Below are 21,517 nucleotides of genomic sequence, written 5' to 3'. Positions count from 1 at the left end.
CCCAGAGACGAGCCCACCCCTTCCCACACACGTGGAAAGCACTCTTGGTGGAAGCCTGCCTGGCAGGCCTAGAAAATGCTCAGCAGATGGATGGGGGCCTCCCCAGCCCTCTTCCCCCATCCCTGGGGATGCTGGGTCACCTCCTTGTCTCTCTGACCTTCTGGCCTCTCATCCCAGGGAAGCCCCAGGACCTTGGGTCCCTTTGCAGGAAGGAACAGAGTCAACGGGCCAGGAAAGGCAATGGTGGGCTGAGCAACCCCAACACTTTTTCTCTTGTGCCAGGTCCCCCAGATCAGAAAGCATCCTGTCCTTTCACCTTACCCTAGGGTCAACACAGACTGCCCTGTCCAGCAGAGCCGGGGGAAAACTTTCAGTTTGATGAACAGTCAGGATGCCTCTTCCCAAGCGCAGGTGAGAAAAGTAAGTGCATCAGCCTTGCACACAGACCACACCCAAAACCAAAACTCAGAAGTGACAGAGTCTTTGCTCAGGCAGATCCTTGCTACCGGGAGTGGGGTTCGGTCGTGCGCTCCTCCTGGAAGATGGGGACCCAGCAGCAGCCAGCATCTCACTCCCCAGGGGACATGGGCAGGCGCCTCATAACTCAGGTGTTGGGGAGGCAGAGAAGAAGGTGGGATCCGGAGGTCTGCATGAGCCTTCCCAGAAGAGGAGTGCTTTCCCATGGCCGCCCCCCCTTGGGCAGTGGCCTGCCCTGTGAAGACAGTGTCCTGGCACAATCATTTTCAGCAGAAACGAGTGTGAGGCCAACCACCTGCACACTCTTCCCTCCCTACGCACTGTACAGTGTCTCCAGACCTGGGCCTTCCTGTGGACAGTCAGGCACAGCCCTGGCCAGTCCTTACAAGGGCCCACTATGTGTCTGACCCTGTGCTCAGTGCTGAGTGCAGGTGGAGACTTCAACCAGCCTACAGATCCCCTTGTGTTCCTGGAAGGATTTTCAAAAACTTAAATACTTGCCTGCACTGGGGAGGGGAGGAAAAGAACCAGAATCTATTTTCTCTTGACTCTTCTTTAAAAGCTGAACACCTGAACAAGTTCCACCCATGCCCCCGAAGCAGCCGCGCTTGATGGGAGCTAATTGGCAGTGCCCCCTTCAAACGCGCCAGCTCTCCTCAGTCAGCTCTGTACATACTTAGCTCCCCGCATGACCACCTGAACCTGAATCTGGGTCCACGACAACCCCCTGAAGGAGCTGAGGCCTGCAGGGACACACAGCCACAGGTTGGGCCACTGCCTGCCTGGGTGCCTCTCACCAGGAACATACTCTAGGGTACAATCCAAATCCTCCCTTAGCTGAGTGGCTCGGCACTGATCATCTTTGTCCAAAACTTTCAGCCTTCTGTATCCCTACAATGGGGTTATTGGAATACCCGAGGGACACCCTCAAATTCCCTGCATAGGTATTAGGAATCACATATGGCCCATTTGCAGCCTGGGTGTTAGCACAGATCAGACCCAGGCAGGCCTTGAGTTTTGCAATCCCTGCACCTCAAAAATATTGGAATGAAACGTGGATATGTCATACATTGGGTTTGCTTAAACCAAGGTACAACAAATTCTAACAATGGCAAGTTTCAAATGCAAAGGGGTTCGTTTACCAATAATCAACCAAGGATCATTCACAGGGTGCCGGGAACTCTACCAGTGCCGCGGGAGCTCCTGAGACAAAAAAAACACAACCTGTGCCCCCACTCCACCCCACACAAACAGCTGCATCCTTTCAGCTAAGAGTGGCCCCAACCTATCTGGACTTGCCTGAAGGGTAGGGTGTGCCAGTTCTGCAGTGAGAAGAGAGCTGGGTACAAATATATATAGGTTCTGGTTGTGGCTCTGCCAGTAACTTGCTGTGTGACACTGGGTAAATCCCTTGCCCTCTCTGAGTTCCAGTTGTCTCATTGATAAAATAAAGGTGACTTTGATTGCAAAGCTTTCTGCTAGCCCTAGGGCTCCATTGGACTCTATATTTTCTGGAATTCCTGAAAAGGAAGTTCTTCCAGGCAACATCACCTGTACTGCCCAAGGAAAGGGGCTATGATGAACACCAAGGCTCTTCACTCAGGTTCACCCTGCATGTTATCAGAAGGCGCACCATGAGTTACTTTTTACTTCAGTGAATGGTTGATGCCTCTACTGCCCTGAAGGTCACTGCCTTTTACCCCTGGGATGAAGCCTGATCAAAGCTCCCAAATCAAAGGGAGCCCCAGAAATCTTTCCCCTGTAACTCTGCTCAAGCACCCTCAGCTGACCTGGGCTTCCCTGACCTGAGCAGAAAGCTCATGCTGGTCCTGAGGAGCAGCCAAGGACCCTGCTGCTCCAAAAATATGCCCCAGTGTTGCTGGCCACCTTCCTGTACCCCCAGGGCCTGCAAACCATCCCTGGCTCCCAGCTTTGGACCAGTCACCAGGAGATCCCTTTGGTGAAAAATAAAGACCACAGTAAACAAACCACCAGGGACCATTTCAAGCCATTAGAATTCTGGCACCTAAAGTCAGCATCTTCAAGCCTTTCTCAAGATATCCCTTTTGGTTAAAAGGAACAGAACAGAAGAGGAGGAACTAAGAGGTAGCTCAGCGTTATAGTGAGTGTTTCACATGCACCAGTCTCAGGGTTTGATCCTCAGCTCTGCAAAAGAAAGCTGCAAATCCTCACCATGGCCTACAAAGTCATGCCCCATCCAAGTACTTCAACCTGTCCACTTTTACCCAGAGCTTACTACCATCTGACCACACTGACCTACATTCTGTTCCTCAGAAATGCCTAGCTCCTCCTCACCACTGGGCCTTTGCATGTGCCATTCCCTCTGCCAGGAGTGCTCTTCCCCAGACTCTTACCCAACTGGCTCTTCCATGCCCTTCAGACCTTTTACCTCTAGCATCCCTTGGGTGGGGCACACACCTCGCATACAGGTACCTCCCCTCATTCTCCTGCTTTCGTTTTTTTCCCATTATTTATTACTCTCTTTATTACTCTCTCATCATCTTTCCCATTGGTTGCCTTCTTCACTGGTTCCTGCCCTCAACGCCCATCACAAGCTTCCTGCAGGCAGGGACTTTGATTGTCTTATCCAATGGTGTGCCCAGTGCTGCCTGGTAGCTTCCAAATCAGGAAGAACCATACTCAGAACGTGGCCTTTCCATCGACCAGCTGTGTGACCCAAGGTGGGCCACTTCACTTTCCCAGCCCCAGACTCCACATCAGGAAAATGGAACCCAATAATGGTATCTGCCTGCTAGGGGATTCGTGTGGACCCACTGAGATAATCCCAAGGGATGCTTAGACCACAACGAGCTCCTCTCTGCCTTCCCTCTAGAGTTAAGATTGTCCCTGATTGGCTTACTCCCAAGGAGCGTGTGAGTGATGGAAACTTCCATTCCTAGCTCCTTTCCTGGCTACAGCGGCGTCTGTGGGGATCTTGACCTCAGTGAGCTTTGAAATCTCCTGGTGAAGATCAAATGCAACTCAAAGCCTCACGCACACAAGCAGGGCTTATCATCATTGTCACACAGAAATCCCAATTATTCACTCCCTCCCCCATGATTTCAAAGTACCACTCCTGTGGTATTTAAGTGAACAATTACTGCTACCGGAAGGCTCTTGACTCATGTGTCTACAGGAAGACAGCAGAGCCCCCACAGGATCAGACTCCCAAGGTCCATGTGGCCATGGTCCCCAGAGCACTGCAGGTGCCCAGCGCACAGTGGGGGCTACATGCATCTCTCAGACAGAGGAGTCCTATGGGCTCCGGGCACCATTTCCTCTGGACACTGATGGGCCTCACCACCCAAGCATGGGGCCTTACTGAAAGATGAGGCTCTGCCTCCAATCCGTGCAGGAACCCTCTGGAGATACCCGTTGTGGTGGGATGGGAAAGCGCTTTCAGAGGAGTGTGAGAGATTCAGTTACCAACAGGTGGCTTCGGCTTCTATGGAGTGGCGGCTTAAGGGTGGCGATCTGGCTCTCCTGGAGCTGCATTTTGAAAAGCGCTTTATACAAGACTTCAAAAAGCTGAGTGTCCTTTTTAAAGAATTGAAGGGAGTGAGAGCCAGAGTCTCCAGCAGACAAGCAGCCCAGAAACGGCTCAGGACTGGGCTAGCCGTCCCGGACCCAAGCTCCACCTGCTCTTCTTCATGGTTCCAGGCCATACGGGCAGTGGTCCAACTCCAGGGCCCGAGGAGCCCATGTTCTGGGTCCAGAAAGTCAGGGACAGACTAGGAGGGAAGTTCCCAAATAGCCTCTGCCTATTTCTAACACCTGTCCCCTTTTGGGTCACCAGAGGACAGAATTTGCTCTTGGATACAAGCTTCCAATCCTACTTCCAGTCTACAGGACCCCCAAAATTATTCCAAGATATGCATTTTCAATCCAGGAAAAAAAATCTCCCTGTCTTCGCATGACCAATCCCACAGAACACCACATACAGTTGTCCCCCGTACCCACAGTGCCACATTGTGCGGTTCCAGTTACCCCAGACCAACCACAGTCCCAAAATATTAATATTTGTCTTGACTATTTCGAGAGACGGCATTCACATAACTTTTATGGCAGTACATTGTTGTAGTTGCTCTGTCTTATTATTAGCTATGATGGTTCATCTCTTACTGTATCCCATTTACAAATTAAACTTTATGACTAGGAAAAACAGTACATATAGGGTTTGGTACTAGCCGGTTTCAGGCTTCCACCCTGGGTCTTGGAACGTGTCCCCGGCAGATAAAAAGGGGCTACTGTAATTGTTCTTTACCTTCTAGGAGGCCCAGGTGAGTAACTCGTTAAAAAGTGTGCTTTGATGGCCGAAAACCTGGTGAAGTTGGAGTCCCTCTTCTACAGTCTGTTTAGTCCAGGCAAAGGACGGCTCTGCCTCACCCGCGGGGGGAGCACAAGACACTCCCTCCCTCCTGCTCCATCTCCAACTGGTGGGGCGCCCACTCTCTTCCCTTGTCCTACCAAAGCGGGTTAAGAGAAAGCGGCCAGCATCCTGGCAGTGTTTCCTCCTCCACCTCGAGACGCGTGGAACATTCCAGAACAAGCTGGTGCATTCGCTCTCTCCCCAGCCCTCCCCAACAGTCAGTCTACCCACTCTCCTACCCGGGGCCCTCAGCAGTGATGCTAAACTGGGCCTTCAGAAACCGTGAGCATCCACGCGGCAGAATCCCTACCATCAATGTAGCAGCTAAATATTGTAAGACTCCTAACTCCCCCATCTGTGTTTTGCCTCCCAAGAGGGAAAATAGTCTTCGCAGACATTCCCTTATCTGGCAGGCAAATTCTAAACCTTACTGGCAACTGCAGGCTTGTTTTCCCAACCAAACAGCTATGGAACCCAAAATTGTTCCTGCCTGCGATATGCTGAGGAGGGACCCAGCCAAACAGCTCAGTCTGGAAGCCCAGAGCCGGGAAGCTGGTGGGTTGTCCCTACCGCCAGAGGAGACCCACTGCTCCGTGAAGTCGCTGGTGCCAGGGGAGGCCCGCCCGTCCCCCGACAGCAGCTATAACTGTTGGTGTTCACTGCTCCTTTTCCTTAGCACGGAATACACCCACCAAGAAGCTGCTGGAAAACACTCACCGCAGTGTGAAATCAACACTTTCTAACTCAAATAAAGGGGGTAAAACAGGGAAAACTTCCAACCTTTTGCTGCAGTTATTCTTCTTCCGCAAGATCACATGAGGCTGTGGCGCTGCCACTGCCCTGTCCCCCACCTCTAGGCGCACCCCGGAGCCCCCAGACCCTCGCTTTCCATTTTATTAGCATCTCCTCACTTTTTTCCCCCTAGGTCTTCACATTCTTAATACTGGAACCCTGCACCTGTGCAATTGCTAATAAACCAATATCGGATGATAACGGTGGAAGTCTAATTGATAGGAGCCTTTATCGACTGGCCTTGATGTCTATCTGAGGTTCTCAACAGCCGAGATTTAAATGTTTCATTTTATTTTTAACTTTCACTTTTCCACATTTCAGCAATGTCAGGCAAAGAGGTATGGTTTTACTATCAGAAAGAATCATGGTGCAGAATAATTTATGACTTCAGCTTGGGCTTTCAGAAAAGCTATTTCAAATCTTCACTTTGATTTGGTTGTATCAAAACTACTCAAAATAACAGCAGCACTTTCTTGGAACCAGAATATGTTAGCAGCACCTTCAGGATTTTGAACCAAAGCCTCATCTTTATCCCAGAAGAAAACTTCAGAAAGGAATTAAACCACAGAGGGGAAAATAACATTTTTTTTCATGATCCTTTTGTTCCTCCAGCCCTTGCCCCGCCAGTCCCCAAACACACCCAAACCACAAAGGAAGGCCTGTCTCCATTGGGAAAGGTCCTGCCAGTCACCGCTCACCCAGAGCTTCTTGGGCAGGTATAGCGATCCTACCTGGGGCAGGCAGAGGTTGGGAGGACGCTCTTGGCCAGTGGGGAGAGGAGCTATTTGGTTTGGATTTGTGTTAGGTCAACAGGACAAAGCGGAAGGTCATGAGGTATGACCAGGGGGAAGAGTTCTAGAACCGTAAGACTTACCTTAGCAGCTTAACTGCATACTTGTCTTAAGGACCGTCAGTCTGGTGACAAAATACCCCAGAAAGGATGCAGTTGATCCAGGCACTGACAGATTGCCAGAGGGGCGTCCCAGCTCCCTATCACAAAAGAAAACAGAGAAAGAAATGATGTAAAGTGAAATGTAACAAATTCACCAAATCATAGCAATACGCAGAGGTCAAGGAAATTCAACTGAAAAGGTTAAAGATGAAATCAAATCCGGTGTATGAGAATGGAAATCTATCCCAATGCAAGGCCACCGGTGACGTGCTGTAGACAAGAAGCTAAATACTGCCTAGCACTGGGATCTTTCATTTTCATCAGATCAATAAAAGCTTATATTTATCAGGATTCCAAGCAGCTGCCACTTCTGACAACCTCCACTTTATTTTCTCACTCCTTGCGCTGTATCAGGGCAAAGAGGAGAGGAGAAGCAGCTTTTAATGCTATTTACACCTGAAGACACAATTCCATTAAGAGGTCCTGTTTTGTTAAAGAAACAGGGATTGATATGATTATATTGGCAGGAGCGGGAAGTCTCTTTGTTCTTCTCCCCATGTTTTCCCCTCTGCAATCCAGACCCAGCAAGAAGATTGCCTGACATGAAGTCCATGTGCAAGCACTTTTTTGTTCAAACTTCCCATTTACAGAGAGAGGAAAAGGCTCTCTGCTAAAACAGTTACCACTCTAATCATCTGTGCAACAATATTTGCTATCAGGCATTCTAAATAGATTATCACCAGTCCATCTGTGTCATTATTGATTTATAAGGCCTTAAGCAGCTTTAGAATGGAAGCTTCCCCACCGAGGGGTCCCTTGTATAAATCAGAGCCGTGCTCAAATATAGCAGCCATCACTCAAGATATTGTTCTTAAAATCATAACAAGAAGGAGAAAATGATAAATTGCTTGTAATATACTGATCCAAACTGATATGCAAATCTTGTTTTTTAAATATATTACTTGAGTAAAAAGAGGCATCATTAACATATGAATGCTATATGCAAATGATAGTGACAGAGCAGATGTTGGCGCATGTAATTGACCTATATGTGAATTGCATCAGAACTCTTAACTCTATTAATTCACTACCCAGTAACTAGATATTGTCCAAAAAGTACATTCTTTGAAACCATATACTGGAAGCAAAGCTGACAGGGTTCCAAGGATTCTGAAACAAGGTCACTGTCACTAGTATTTTGCTGTCATCTGCATTCCCCTTCTTATGGATGACATCATCATGTGGCCGTGTAAATCGATCACTTAATAGCATTTGGAAAATACTGCAGTGGGGAACAGGTTATAAAAAAAATGCCCCAGTTTTATTCTTTTTCTTGGCAGAAATGTCATACCTCTTAAACTGAGGGTTTGTGCATGAGTGCACTGTGAAACACACAGATGCCATTTTATTCCCCGTCTTTATTTTTCCACTTCTTCTCAGAATGACATTAAATTGTATTAAATAGCCTTTTGTCCACAGGGCACAGACCACCCCGCATATGATAATGTATTAATGCCCCACGTTCCAGCCACTGAGCTGAAACATTCTGAGACTTGGAGGATAAGTATGAAGCACCATTGTGTGTATAGCCTGCTAACAACTGTGACACATACTAATAGAAACATACCTAATAAATTACTGCTTTCAGGTCTAGCAAGCTGACATTTCTCTGCAAGGGACAATTTTATATTTGTGGCACAGAACAAAATTGCTTCATATGAAGCCACTGTGGATTAGCATAAAAATTAACACTTAAATTTCAGCTTATTTTCCACCCTCTCCTCCTGCCACAACAATCAATTCCTCTTATAAATCTGATTAGATTTTATGATGCTTATTATTCAGAGCATGTCTCAACACAGCATTCACAGGCTTGAAGACTATTTGTTTAAATAGAAAAAAGAAGCAGATAAATCTATAGGTATTTTTTATTACCCCATTCCCCACCAGTTTCTTTCTCATATTGTAACATCAGTAATTGATTGCACACATTAATTAACATGTAAGGTAGAAATTCTGCATTATGCATGATTTATTTTCCTATCTGGTGAGTAGGTTTGTCTGCTGCCCTTGTGTTTCTAGGACATTGGGCTCGATTCTGGTCCAGACATAAATGCCAATGCTCATTCCCCCTGAAAGTTATTAATGTCAGATATGAAATGAGATTTTTGATTTCACCTGCTTACTAATCCACAAAAGCTGTTTTGAGTGATGCAGGCTTAAACGCCGAAATTTGAAATGATATATTGCTATATCTGATAACATGCAAATATGTTCATTAGACATAATTTAGCAGGAGAGAATAGCAATACTTTTATAACAAGTCTAGGTCAAAAATGGCTGTTAATTAAACAAGCCGTGAAGCATGGTATCACAAGGAGTCTGTCCAGCAGACACCAGACTTTTTGATGATACACCACCGATAGGTACCCAATACTTCATACTAAAACGGAGGGGGTGGGACCCTCCTGCGCATCAGATGATCTAAAGCAAGGTTAACAAAACTATACATTAAGAACCTCAAATTGATCACACTTTCTTAGATTTTAATGGCAACGCACTATACTTCTCCATTCGAAGATGCGATTTCACTTTCTGTCTTAGCGGCTTAAAGTGATTTATATGGTTGACTCCTTCACAAATAAACCAGAAAAGAAATTAATATTACATCCGGCCATGCTGCTGGCTGCCCCAAGTGTTTATGGCTTTGTATTTTAAATCAAGTAGAGTAATAGGCAAAAACAAGGCTAGTTGTGGAGGGCTGGATTGGGGCCCAGGTGGATGGAGCATGGACTCTGGGAGGAACAGTTCCCTGTGCTTCTTCCTTTCCCTACAGTCCTTGAGTGTATGCTTCAGTTACCTAGGGAACCAGCGTACAGTAAGAACTCTTTTCATTGGATGTGAGTTGAGACTCAATGTGGGTGGGGTCCTAATACACAGGTAAAACAGGTCACCCACCCTGGGAAGAGGAAGGTGCCTCCCGAGTTAACTACAGGAGGACAGGAATATTTTCCCTCTGGTCACCCAGGCTGCCTGCAGGGAGGGATAGCATTCCTACTGCGGTAAAGGTTGAAAACATCTTCTGGCACCAACAGGTGCCCCATGCTAGCCTGCTACCAGTCAATGCTCTACTTCTCCAAAGAATCCTTGCAGCCCAATACTTGAAACTCAGAATGTGAAGCAGGAAGAGCACACGTATGAACTGGGAGTCGCATACAGCAAGGAAAGTTGAGTGCAAGGTCAAATATCATCTCAGCAGTGCAAAAGGAGTCTGGGCACAAGTCATCTTAATACGAAGGCTTTCTTCATGATACTCTAAGCAAGAGCTTGATGCAGAAGAGTTTTCTAATTCTGCTTTGGTGGAGGCAAAAGACCCTTCTACAATTACTTTGTGATCCAGTACAAAACAGTCTCATTCTTAGCTTGACTTGAAGTTCATGTTATTATTATTGCTAGAAATTCCACTTTATCTTTGGACTGTGTTTTGCAAATATAGGATCTTAACTGGTGAAAGAGGCACAGTGGCATCCCTTCTGCCTGCCCCCAAGGACCATGTGAAATTCAAAAAAAGATGAAGGATGGAAACTCTTTGGTGGAGGAAGAGAAGGAACCTGAATTCTGCTTTCCTATTCTCCTGCCTCACTCCACACAGGTCCCTCATGGGACCATGTACACAGTCCTCCTTCCTACCCTGTTGCCATCCTGGACTCCACCATCTATTGCTTCCCCAGGGGGTATTCTGCCAGTTCTCAAGTTTCAGAATGGCCTAGGGTCACCTGAAGACTGGCTGGGGAGACCCTGAGCATGAATTCTCAAGCCATGGAGAAAAACAGGAGGGAGGCCTCAAACACCTTGGCCTATAAGAGACACTAAGATTCCATGGTCATCTCTCATAGGCCAAAAATTCTCTCTCAGGGTCCCTGGCACTATTCGTTCAATTTCATGTTCCTCTAAATCAAATGATGTCTACCCTAGGTTTAATGATTACATGTTCCTCCAGGGGCTTTATTTCATTGCAAAGTTTTTTATTTGTTCAATGAATGAATCAACATGTACATACATGACCAAAGCATAAAGATACTTTGAATGGATAGATGGAGAGAGAGAGAGTGATAAGAAAAGAAATAAAAAGTGTAATACATGTGTGAATTAATGCATAAGCACACAAATACATATGCCTTATGAATGAGAGTATCCATGAACTCTTAAACTCTTAATCTTATATTTGAGTGTCTCTAGCACTCCTAGTGGGTTGATATGAGATATAGGAAAAGATACAGTAAATACTGTCCCTGCTCTTGGTTGCTGTTGAGAAGTTTGGTTACCCATCTTTAGCTCCAGCCAGTAGGATTCTGCACAAAACCTGGAAGAATCAGAAGGGAGACAAAAATATTCTTGTCTCTTGTCTGATCCTTCTAGAGGAGAAGACTTGGTCAGGATGTTCCTGACGATGAGAAACCCAGCTCAGTATGCTTTAGCAAAATCCAGCCAGACACTGAGGAACTATTTCCAGAAGGCAGGAGTCACAGCAATGGAGAGCACACATGCTAGACCAGAGCCCAGAAAGCTCCAGCACCAGTGATGTGAAGTCACCAAATCGCCTCCGTGTCTTCATCTTTAGAATGGAGATAATATGTCTGAAAGTGCTTAACTCAGGGTCCGGTACTCAGTAGCCCCTCAAACATCGCCACCATGGATGGCATCTGCTGAGCAGTTCTTTCGTGCAGGCTCTGGGTTCCCTGAGCATGGAGAGCTTGGTCCCAGGTGAACATCCATCTCTACCAAACGCTCTGGGTGCCAAAGCAGGGGTCTGACCATAGGAACCCTTGTGTTTCCATTCAAGTACATATTTTATTTCTTCTACCAAAGCTCCAGCAGCATTTTTATTTAAAAATGACAACAGAGTCAACTTTTGTGATTCTTTCACTCTTCTGTGGAACTTGGTTTCCCTTTTGCAGAATCAAAAACTTATTCTGAATTTGTGGTTTTTCAGCATTTTCTAGTAGATTTCCTTTCCCTAAGGAAATCTTCCTGTGTAGGAACTGATAAGAGCACAGTGGCTCTGCCCAAAGCTACTGAGGAGAACCCTGAGTCCTCCCCTTCTCTTGGTTCCCAAAGTCTTGCCTTGGAACCCTTGGGGACCTATGGAAGCTAATTGAGAATCATTTGGACTGGAACCTTCATGATGGTCAGTGACTCTGTCATTCTGTGACAGCAATCATGGTGGCACAGAAGGATATATATTGGAAGCCTGATGATTGCCAGAGCTGTAGACTGGTCCTAGTACAGTTATTAATATCTGGTCCACCCTGGGTAATACAACACAAGTACCCAGGAGCTTGGATGAAATGCTCTCTAGCCTTCCCATGCTAATCGTCTTCCAGCCTCTATCTGCCATTTTCTTCCCGTTCCCAGTCCTATCATTGATTCCAAACTTGAGACCCGGTCCCTCTGAGGCCGTCCCACCTAGACTGCTGACATGATGCTGAGGAAGACCTGAGACTCTCTGGATCTGTGATTTCCATCGGTACCTTAGACACACACCAGGACAAATGAACACCCAAGACTCTCCCTTAAACCAAGTCAATTCTCACAATGAAGACAAGAACCCATCTGAGATTCCTCAATGTGGAGTCGCTATGTGTTGCACTTTCCTCCCACTTTAATTGGATCAGAGACAGTGCCCCCCAAATCTCAGTCATTCACACGCCACCTTCTCCTTATGGCTGTGTCTACTTAAACCTGTACCACAAACTAGTTAAGGTTTTTCTTGAAATTGACTCACAGATTCCCTTAAACTGATTCATTTCAAGTTGACATTTCACATAATTCTGCCATAAATAAAAGTCAACATCTATTCCCCAACTATGTATGCAAAATAGATACACAACTACATGAGAGGAACCTGCTCAGCCATGTCCAACCTGGAGTTTTCTTGCAGTGCTGGGGGAAATGGTGGCGAGGGAGGAGCTGAGTGTGCCAACTTTGGCCTGAGAAGCTGAGCTTGACTATGGACCTTGAACACCTAATAGTCTCTCTGATCCCCCATTTCCTCATCTGTAAAATGCGGGTGTCATAGTAACCTACCCCATAAGGTTGCAAGAACAAATTAAACCAACTAAGATAATTAATAATTTACTCATTACGAGATAATACGTTTGGTGCATAGTTAGCAGCTGCTATTATTGTTGCTGTGTTCCTATATTAAAAGATGAGCTAGGAGGAGGAGGAGATGTTCAAGAACTAGCCATCTATTCTAGTCTTCCATAGAACGTTGACTGGGAAGCACTTAACTACACAAGCAGTTTCATGCAATGACAAGATTACAGGATTGAGGACTGGGACCCGGGTCCTGGCCCAATCTGCCATTAACTCACTTTCCTTTCCAAACCTTGGCTTACCCCCGGTACTGTGGGGGAACTGAATCCAGAAGCCCCATAGAGCCTTCTAGCTATAGGGCACTTAAATCCCTGAGGCCACTACAGGCCCAGTCTTGGTGAACAAATGGTCTTTTCACTCTGCCTTGGCCCAGGACAGGACTCACTCTGCAAGGGCTTCCAAGGCAAGGCAGGCCAGATCCAGCACTAGTGAGGAGAAAGACACAGAGCTGACAGTTCCTGAGATATAAGGTCCAGTGTTGGCACTAAGGACAGAGGAAAGGAGATAGGCACATGAAGTCCTCAACAAGGAGTCTGACACAGGCAGCAGCTCCATCCTAGTCTCCTAATTAGAAGCACCCCAGGTTGAGGTTCTGTTGAGGATCTCTGAAAAGGGACCTATCCTCTGACCCCATCCTCTGAGTCTCACCCCAAGACCTTGGCTCACTTCCTTCAACATTTTCTGCTTATGATCATCTAAACTGTCGTATCAACCTTCTTACCTTAAAAATGTGGAAACAGTAGCACTTAGTATGATGCCCTTAGGGTGGCCAACCCCTTGCCACTTCCTATCTCCAGCCCAGCATTCTGCAGCTGAGACTTTCTCAGGGGCAGGTTATGCCTGTCCTGAGGCAGCTCCCAGCCTCTCAAAGACTTTCATGGCTATAATGAAAAACCCAAGACTAGCTAACTTCATAAAGAAAAGAGGCTTATTTAGTTCACAATTCTGGAGATTCAAAGGCATGAAGCTGGTATCAGCTTGGCCCTGATGAGGACCTCGTGGTCGATAGCAGAAGTCCATGCGAGGAGAGATCACGTGTCAAACAGGAAGCCAAAGAGGATCACACTTATAACTCCCTACCCAGAGAGCTACCTTAATATTTTTCAACGGCAGCTCCCCCAATGACCGAGGACTTTCCCCTAGACTCCCACTACCACTCAGCACAGTCACAAATGAGGACCAAGCTCCCAACATGCAAAATCTTGGGGAACACACTGAAACTATATTCAAATCATAACAGGTTATCATCACCTAGTTTTTACTTGAAAGGTCTGTTTACAAAAGTCGATCTGTTCCTCAGTTATACACAAAATAAGGACTCCCTCGAAAATCTGATGTGAATTCTGGGACTTCTTCATGATAAAAAAAACTACACATTCATGTTCCGTGTTCAATCCTCTAGGACTCAGGATTAGCAGGGGTGCAGAGAACGTTGCACCTCCTCTCTCCATGGGCATAAGGTCTTTGCAGAGCAAAGACCTCCCTGTAGGCAACCCCTGGTCAGAGCCTCACCCAAGTCGAGTCCCACGACTGGCACGGGGAACAGGGCCGAGGAGCTCACTAACATCGGTAAACAGAGCTGGGGATGGTGGTATGGAGAGATGCTCACCCACCCCAGGAGTCACTAGGTGTGGCTTCTGGACAAATATACACACATGCCGAGGTTTGTTTTGTAGGCGTAAACACACGGTCTCTAAAATAGGCAATGTTGAGTCTCTGGCACAAAATAAGGGTATGAAGCCGACACTGTTTATAATCTGCTGGAACCCTCAAACTTGCAAGTCCTTGTTCCAGAAACGTCCATGTGAAAGGCTCTTTCTTAGGAGTGGGTGCTGTCTTCCTCCCAGGCACACTGGGATGATACTACCATAGAAGGGCTTAGCCAGGGGCCCAAGTCTGTCCCTATTGAGTGGGAGGAGGAAGCAGGCCCCAGGACAGCAGCCCCCAGAAAACCCTGCAAAGGGTGGACCAGTGCCCGGCCTTCTGTGGAACTGATTAATAATAACAGCACAACCCACGAGTCCTGAAGCCTTCTAGCCAGACATGATTGTGCAAAGACCCAAATTATTTATTCAGGTATTTACTGCTCCATAGTCTTTATTAAAACAAACAGTGTAAGAAAACAACAAAAAATGTTTTTTCTCATTTCTTTCAATTGTTCTGCTTGGCAACTTTATTGCACATTAGTTCAAAATAAGCTGCCAATAAAGTTGGATAAAATTAAACTCATGCTGGAGTTTTTTCCTCAATAATTTTTGTTGGGTTGTTTTTATTTTCATAAGGATTTGAAATGTGGCATCATCGTAGGCTCAGAATTTCACTGTCTGGGTAGTTACAACTTCTACTGAGTTTATGAATTCCAATTTCGGTACTTTTAAAATGAGTTTGGTTTTACTGTTACCATCATACTGAAGAGGTCTTTGTAGCAGTTTGTCTTTTCCTGTACAAAGAGCATAGCATAAAACCAGAGGCTTCTATACTGTAATTAGACTTAGAAAAATTATGTGATTTCTAATTTAGCAGAACCTCAGAACACTGCATAGTCCAAACCCAAAGTCAACATTTCAGGAAAATATTTTTTTTTAAAGATAGCAATTGTGAATAAGGCAAAATGATTCAATTTAAGATAGCAAAAAATAAACATCTTGGAGTGAAAATTATGCACTATAGTAATTTGATTATAGCAAAAATCAAATACTGTGTGTTGTAAGCAAACAATAGGAATTTTTATGCAACTAAACACTTTTCTGGCTATCTAACTATGATTTATACATCTAAAATGATAAATTTAATCCCATCACCAGTAGATCAATTGCAGGTATAACAGATAAAACCAGAATAAATCATCGTATCACTGTATTGGAAACACAAAGAGCAGATAGGAGGGGAGTTTTGACTTGAAACTGAAATCTGTTTTCAGGCTTCCCAAGGACAATGTGCCATGGAGAAGTTCAATGTATACATAAAGTCATCTGATCCAAATATGCTAATGATTTTTATTGGTCAAATCTTAAAAGTGAGGTTTATTTTTATGGGTATGCATTAATTAACCCAGCATGTACTATCTTGCAGGCTATCTTGCCAGGGACTTTCATTTAAACATGTTTATTGTGAAATGTTTGCATTCCCCACATTTGTGGCCCACACACAGATTATTTCATACTTTCCTTTAGAGCACTTTAGAAAAGTTAAAAGGAGTTATTGTTTTTGATTAATGCCATTTTAGGGCAGTTTAAAAAAAAAAGAGGGGGTGTTCTAAATCCTAGCTCTGCATAAATTCTTCAACGTTAAAGGAAAAAAAATTTTAAAAAGCTCCACAAGTTGCTTCGGACAAAGAGATGTGGGGGGCTGCCCTGGGTCTATTTTAAGGTGGTCTCCTAAAACTGAACTTTATTAACTCGGTGTTGGTATGAACTCATGCGGAATAGCAATGGGCCCATGCGACACAGCTATCAATCATGAGAGGAGAAGCTGCGAGAGCCCAGCCGTGGCGTGGTGCCGCGCAGATGGGAGTTCTAAGGCCCTGCCTGTCATCTTTTGATTAAGAAAAGGAAATGATTTCACTAAAAAGATATTCCCTCTTGTGTTGTTTTGTTTTAACTGAGTTTGTACTTTCCACCGAACTGGACATATTTATTGAGACTCATAAGTTACTTCACGGTTACCAACATCACTGCAATCTCAACAAACTATTTTTTTTCTTGCCAATTATCTAAATATCATAACTATAAAATATCTTAAAACATTCTCCATACTGTAAACATCTTAGCTACAAAGCTTCGAGTGTAAACAGTGTGATGCATCAGAATGGTTTTAAGCGATGTTATAAAAACTGCTCTTAAAAACTAAACAAAAATGTAAAGCTTCCATCTGTTTTATGATTTTTCCACTGCCGAACGGCTGCTGTGCGCCAGTTCACTGAACCGTGGCTTGCTAAAGAGATTGCTGGGGTCACAGATTGAAAAAACAAAGAGCATGTCTTTAATGGTGGGATTTTTTTTTTTTCTCTCTCTCTCTCTCTCTCAAGTCTTCCTGACATGGCTGGAACCGAATTAAGTGCACAGCGGCAGAAGAGAGGGAACACGAAACACACGCAGATGCCTGTTGCAAGAGAAGCCCTCTCTCTGAGAGATTCACGTTTTCTAAAGGATGCCATTTGGGCGATTATTTCAGGTCCTTTGATGATTGTATACCTGCAACCTCCATACGCTCTGACTTCCTCATGGAATTTTCTTTTTGGCCCTCTCTGTACAAGTTAAAAATAGACAGTAAATTGCATGCTAAGAAAAAGCATTCTGACTTATTTTTTGTGTACATAGGCAGGTAAGAGACAATGATCATTTAGAGACTGCAGATGCTCTTCCACACTGAGTCCTGGTCCACAGAGATGCCCAGACCCCTGAGCAGGCGAAAAAGACTCCTCAAAGATACGAGAAAAAACTGCCCCTCACTAGGATGGTTTGGCTCGGATCGATTCAAAAAGGAAAGTGGGAAGGGGAGGAACTAAAAGAGGCTGTGCTTCTAATCCAGTCTCTGTGCTCAGAAGATGCTGCCACCCAGAGAAGTGAGCACCACAGAGGGGTGAAAGGACAGGACTGGGCTAAAGGGGGTCCCCCTTTGGAGCCTGACCAGCTGCCTGGCACGTGTGCCCAGGACCCTCCTCAGATAACCAGTAACATCCATCATCTTATCCCCTTGAGGCCACTTCCAAGGAGTAACAGCCAGCATGGGTTTGGGTCTTGGGGGCAGACTCCCTGACCTGTACCCCGGAGACACAGCCATTGGGAAGAGTCTCAGAGTGAGAGGGAGACTCTGCAAGTCATTCCCCAAGGTGAGGCTTGACCAGTTTCCCTGTTCCCACCGCTCCCTTTAGATAGCAGACTCTCCTGGAGCTGGGCTGGGAGTGGACGGCAGCCTGCAGGGGCCAAGCAGGATTAGCAGGGTGCCCACCAGACTTCCCTAACTTGAAGAATGTCCTTGGGATTTCCCCACATAGGGTACACCCAGCTCAACCTTGTGGGATACCCCCAGGGTTGGAAGCACACACATATATCTGGGAAAGAGGGAGAACATTTAGGGCTAGGGACACCCATGGAGTCCACCTGCTTTGAGAAGCAACCTCTAAATCCACCCACAGCAGCTACCCACCTACAACTCGAGTGGCCTGCCTGGAACATGGCTACTGGCCTCGCCATGTCCCTCTACAATCTCTCCTCCATACCACAGGGCTGTGGCAGCCCTCCTGTCACCCTTTAGTACAGCATCCTCACAACATCAGCCCCGTAGCTGTGGGAGGGACAACATCCACTCCCAAGGGGACCTATCAGGGGCCCTCCCAGATTCCTGCCCCAGATTAAGCAGGGCTGGGGATGCCACGCCCTGAGACCAGAGGGCACTGATGTGTCCCCACTCCTGTTCACCCTTCCTGAGTGCACACACTTCCCATCCACATCTCATACCCACACCTCCCCTAGTAGACCCACGCAGCACCCCTTGGGGGCAGGCGCTCAGTGGCTGCTCCCCAGCCCTATAAGCTAGTCTAGGATTCCCACTGCATTTGGGGCTTCAAGATCTCCACCCCAACCCCAGACACCACCAATGTCCTAGTGTCTGGTTGCCCCAAAGAGCACCCAGGCCATGGACTCTGAGGGCCCCCAGGGAAGCTGGCACGATTCCGTGCACATTCCAAATTTAAATCTGGGACACTCTCCCCTTTTTTCACTGCTCCAGAACATGGGGGAGGCATCTGCCTGGAAACAGCTGTCACCCAAAGGAGGAGGCGGCACATGCGGCTCTCCCGCAAGCAAGCAAGCAACACCGTCAAAAGCCACACATCAGCCAGGGTTACTTAGCTACAGAACTGCACAGCCCAGGGAAGGGAGGGGAGCAGGAGGAGAGGGAGGGAGCCGGCCCAGGGGGTGGAACAGCAACCTCGGCCAGGACCTGTGCTCTCACCCAGGACCTGTGGGTCAGCAGAACAAACCCTGCAATGGTCACCATGTCCTTGTTTTGGCAGTGGGGAAACTGAGGCTCAAGGAGAAACAACATGACCAAGGTCATGCAACTACTAAATAATAATACAACCATCGTGATAATAAGCAGTAAGAACTAACACTCACTAGCCAGCAGGCTAACCGTGCCTGGCTATTGGTCAGTCTCTCCTCGGTGTGGTCCAAGTTCAATCTCACAAGCAACCCTAGGAAATGTTGTTAGCCCTGCCCTCAAACAAATACAAGGAAACTGGAGCAAAGTAAGGTCAAGTCATTTGCCCAAGGTTAAATAATCAGGCAGTGATAGCATTAGGATTCAATCCCAGACTATCTGGCTCCTTTCTCTTAGCCACTGTGCCACATGGTCTATCATCATCACCACTATCATCATCATCATCATCATCATCATCATCATCATCATCGATAGAGGAACATAGTTAACACCAAGTGAGCTCTTGCTGGGAGCCCAGCCCAGTGCTAAGTTCTTTATATTTTTATATATTATTGTTCTAATTTCCAGTATTCACTTTATCCCCACTACACAGATACCAGGAAACTGAGGCTCAGAAAGGTTATATAATTTCCTGAAGGTCCAACAGGAACATCAGAGCCAAAAGCAAACCCAAGCAGCCTCATGTAAGAGTTACATCTCTGTCCTTGATGCAGGCAATGAGGAGGCCTCCTCTGGGGACAATGGCCCTCTCTCTGGCTAGTGTCAGGGGTGGGTTCCCAGAGGAAGAACTGGGACCCACACTGCACGCTGTGCCCAGTAAAGCTCGGGGTGCTGTTGCTGCCAGCCCATGTGTACTTCTTACTAAGGCTAATCTCACTGATAATGAGGGTTTATCCTAAGTCCAGCTAAGGGAGGGTGGCCAGGACAGGCTGGCTAAAGGAGTGGCCAAGCCGAAATCTACCGTTCACACAGATGCAGACAGTGGCAGGAGCTACTACAAACACTGACCATATTTAGGAGAAGTCGAGAGATTGGGGACACCAGCCATTCGACTCAGCAGCCTGACTCTGCAGGCCAGGAGAGTGTGCAGAGCCAGTCCTGGCCTCAATGGCCACACAAAGCCACTGGCAGGGCTGCTCTCAAACTCTCCTCCGGGTGGCCCAAGCTGGAATAGTAGGAAAGAAGACAAACCCCAGGGGCAAAGAATTGTGAAGGAGCAAGAACCTGGTCACTGTTGAGGAGTCCTGAGGTCCCCAGGAATAGGCCTGGAAGAGATGCCCCATGTCCCACAAAGCCACCAGCTGCCCTTCCCTGAGTTCACACAGCTCGGACACAGACAATATGAAAAAATGCTAGCGGGTCAGGCTGCACTTTCCTCGAACTAATCTCTAATGAAGTTTGGGGTGAGCTATTTTGAAAGCAGCCCACACAGCATAACCACAGGCCGTCATCAGCTGCCGTCTTCAAATGCAATTTCATTCATAATTAAATATGAAGAAGCCACCACCCTAAAATAACACCAGGGGTCACAGCTGGACTCTCCAGCCTGGCCTCTACTGACCTCTCAAAGATGATCTCCAAGGGTCCCTAGTGCATGCTCAGTCTAACACAAGGCTTCAAACTTACCTGTCAGCCTCTGCCCATCCTGTCCTGCCTTTCAGGCAAGCCTTCTCCCTCCTCCCTTCCTCCAAGTGCCAGCCAGGCTTCAAATATCTCCTGGAGCAATTTCTCCTAAGAAGCCTTCCACTGCCCAGGGCTGAAGGGACCTTTGCCAGCCCCTGAATTTCCATAGCAATTGTTCACGCACTCTCACTAGCAAGGCCTGGCTACTGTCCCACTGGGCATCTCAGCATTCTATGGGTAGGTGTCCCATGCATTCATTCATTCATTGATTCAGCAAAGGCTAAATGAGCACCTACTATGTACAGGGTGCCAGTGAATGATCAGACACAGTCCCAGCCCTCCTGTGGTACAACTTCTAAAAGGCATACACCAATAAATAGGCCATAGGTCTTTCTAGCCAGACTTAAAGTTCACTGCTGTCAGGTCCTGCCTCACACACACATAGTCTGTACTAAAAAGATGCAGACCGGTCTACATTTCTGGTCCATCCATGACTCTGTCTCCCCTGAACTGCATTTAGGAGAGATTTTTTTCATTGACAGGCTCAGTTTGGCTGATGCCACCCTTTTATGAACTCTGTCCCATCCAGTGGTTGTGGGCAGCTGCTGGACAGCCCCATGTTGACCTGCTGGTGGCAGCAGCTGGTGGTGCACGCAGGACCAAGAGAGCAAGCCCAAGCCTTACATACTGATGGTTAGCGAGCATCAGAAATGTTCTGAGGACCAGGACCTGGGGACAGCTCCATCAGGATGATTCTATCCAGACTCCAGGGCAGACCCAAGTGGCACTCACAGCTTCTCAACACGTATTGGCTAGGGGGAGATGGACAGACCTAGAAAGCAGGAGCCAAAAGGCCAGGGAGGAGGTGCACCAGGCCCTGGGAAGAGGGCCAGTTGCTGGGGCAGCTCAGGTGACTAGAAGCCCACTGTCTAACTTGGGTATCAAACTCAGCATCTGCTGGACATGTGTGTGGTTCAAGGATGGGTCTGAAGGAAGGAGAGGTATGGCCAGGACCCTGAAGACCACGAGGGGAAAGAAGCCGTTCACTGGTGAGACAGGTTGGCACCTACCCCAGCTGGAGTGGCCGCAGCAGCAGGAGCAGCCTCCACTGTTGGAATTTAAGATGTGACTGAGCCCCGTACTGCACAGTTATTTCATTTGATGCCACTATAGCCCTATTATTAGGTGATGAAACTAAGCCTCCAGGAGGTCCAAGGACTTGCCCAGGGTCACACAGCTAA

At 46.8% G+C, this 21,517-nt stretch overlaps 1 protein-coding gene across 6 annotated transcripts in view; it reads right to left on the bottom strand.

Annotated features, from left to right (window-relative positions):
- The window catches only part of Znf536 (zinc finger protein 536), a 431,720-nt gene that overhangs the window by 310,280 nt on the left and 99,923 nt on the right, over window positions 1–21,517 (bottom strand). For all 6 annotated transcript variants that reach the window (XM_047529031.1, XM_047529029.1, XM_047529033.1 and 3 more), the window contains one exon: window positions 6,534–6,649. The gene's annotated coding sequence lies outside the window, so the exon portion shown is untranslated. The remainder of the gene's footprint in view (window positions 1–6,533; window positions 6,650–21,517) is intronic.

The sequence above is a fragment of the Sciurus carolinensis genome, chromosome 16, assembly GCF_902686445.1.
Source record: "Sciurus carolinensis chromosome 16, mSciCar1.2, whole genome shotgun sequence".
NCBI classification, from domain to species: domain Eukaryota; kingdom Metazoa; phylum Chordata; class Mammalia; order Rodentia; family Sciuridae; genus Sciurus; species Sciurus carolinensis.
Note: the sequence above shows the minus strand (reverse complement) of the source record. Positions and strands in the feature narration are given on the sequence as shown.